Raw genomic sequence first — 2,715 nt, forward strand, 5'->3', positions numbered from 1 at the left:
AAAGCTTTGTGAAAAACAGTTGAGGTTTTAGATATATTTTTGGATAGAATAAATACGTTCACTCGATTTAAGCGTGCCGGCTCCATTAGAAGAGATAACTTTGTGCGGGCATTGAGGCAAACGTTCATGATAAGGTTATTAATGACTATCTTTTTATGCCAACATTTCGGGTGGAAAACTTAGAGGAAAATCCTCTTCCCAATGGCTTTTTTCATTGCCACCGATTTTACAATTGTAATGGTAAAGTAACGGTTTTTTGCTCGAAATTGCACCATTGACTTACTTACTTACGCCTAGGTAACACAACTAAAATGTATTTTTTGTAATGCTGTACCTACCTATTAGCTAAATAAACCTACATTTTTTTTCTTCTTGTCGTATCGACTACAAACCTTCACAGTATCAGCCCAAAACTCCGCTACAAGAGTAGCCTTTAATGAAGGCTACTGACTACCTACATTTATTAACTGAACTTAGCAACAAAGCATAGGTAAAGTAAAATCAGTCTAGGCGAGACTGTCGATAAAATCTGATAGAGCCACTGAGCTACTCGTAAAAGGCGAATTTTTAAGTTATTAAATTCTTCCACCTACGTGCGCGGGATTCGCAACGATATTGCGATCTATGGGTACAAAGACGGTGTATGGAAGCGGCTTTGTAGGCAGACTTGCCTAGAAAATTCAGATTTTATGAAAAGGGTGTCACGTGACCTAAATCTGTCGTTTCGAAGGCAAGAGTATTGAGTGATGTGGTGGTGGAATTATTAAGAGAATTTAATTGCTCAAAGGTATCAAATGTAATTTATCTACACAAGACTTAAACCTGTCATTGGTTGGTTCTGTAGTTCAGAGAAGAAAAACTACTAGAGTAAAATAGAATCAATCATAGGATAAAGAGTAAAGTTCGGCTAGGAAGTGCTTTGATACAGATTAAACATTTAAGTTCGATTTAGCTACATTAATAGATTGTAACTTTGTAAGTGAGTTCAAACCTCAATTATTAAAACCCATAAGTGGAAGAAGCATAGAACTTTTCTTATACAATGCTGAAACAAACCGTCATTATGTCTCCGCATGAATAAGGTTTGATCGATACAAATGTTAACCTCGATAAAATGTTACACAATGATACGAATGTGTATCTGCATCTACATATTAAGTTCTGATACTATGTGCATGAGCTGCATCCGAGCAATGACTAACTGCATTCGTATAATTCGTAATGACTAATGATAATGTAGTCTTGGATTTTTCTAATTCAGCTGGATAAAGATATTTATTTTTACATAAACATGTCTATAAACATATGTCAGACATACAATAATCGGAACTGTAAATAAATGTGTCTTTTACTAAGTGCTTAAACAAAATTCCTGTTATGTGTTACCATATGGGTCACTTAATGGGATTGATGGTGAAAATGGGCACAAGTTTCTCAGCATTGCAAACATATTTTTTGACATTACAATGTAATGTCTTGTCATGAATTAACGTAAAAACAGTGTCACGTAACGTACTGGTTTTAATGAATTTTGTGACTACGCAAAAGCTGTCTTGTTAAATCAGTTCATTTTTTGTACCAACATCATTATCTTTTATCTGGTATCGGGAGGGATCTGCATACATAATTTTAATCAGGGGTGCTGCGACCTTGACGTGGACATTTTCGAGGGTTCCAAAATAGGGTTGTAAGTCAGTGGGATGAATAAAGACCAGATCTGCAATATCAACCCCTATTTGATCGATAGAGATGCGCTTTTGCCGGGTGCAGTTTGAGCCAATACTTCTGACAGTTGTAAATGGAATGTCGGTACCAAAGTTTGGACTTTGATGAAGTAAGATATATTTCAGCTTTTAATGCAAGATAGAACTTGAACATTATGTGTAGGAATCAATTATCTAAGCTTTGTTCAGGCAAAAGTGTTGTTTTTAACTTAATTTCATTGATGAACTAAAGACATGCCATATTTGTAAAGTTTTATTTAACTTTAGTCTTCATACCTACATACTTATCGTATTTGCAACATATTGCAACAAATATAAGCTTAAATAATATCAATAAAGTATACTTATTTACTGACTGTAAAGCATAATAATTATGAGTTTGTACCTAAGTAGGTACACTACACTAATGTAAAAACTGTAATTGACTGCAAATGCATTTATATTTTAGTCTCTAAATAAAGAGAAAAAAGTCTAGCTTGGAGATAACAAGATTACAACATCTAAATTCGCAGTGCCCCAGTCCAAGGATCCGTTTCGTGAATGAGAGCAAAGCGCAACTCGAGAAAAGTTGGCCAGACAAAGGGTAAGCCAAAGTGGTCGTTATGGGAACACTGGGATTGCCCAGACCTAGCCGTGGGATCGATCGGGTCTAAAGGTCTGGGATGTGCACAATAGACTAGGTTTTTTACTGCGGACCACTAAAACGGTCGGTCAAGGCCATTCGCGGTAAATTATGTATCCCTGATAATTTTGTCGGCGTTATCGGCCATTGAGTTTCCTAATCAAAATAGGTATTGGGCTAGATTGCTTTTTCATTGGTTTATTTGACCGCGAATATAACTTTGGTGAACAGAAGGAACATTATTTCGATATAAGTAGGTACTCAATGTACTCAATCATTATTTCCACCATGAACTTAAAACTTAAACAGTGGGGCATGGCAATACGTATAGTGTAAAAAGTTAACTTTTTAACTCGTAAACACCTAAAT

The sequence above is a fragment of the Ostrinia furnacalis genome, unplaced genomic scaffold, assembly GCF_004193835.3.
Source record: "Ostrinia furnacalis isolate ACB-3 unplaced genomic scaffold, ASM419383v2 OfSCF5843, whole genome shotgun sequence".
In the NCBI taxonomy this organism is placed as follows: domain Eukaryota; kingdom Metazoa; phylum Arthropoda; class Insecta; order Lepidoptera; family Crambidae; genus Ostrinia; species Ostrinia furnacalis.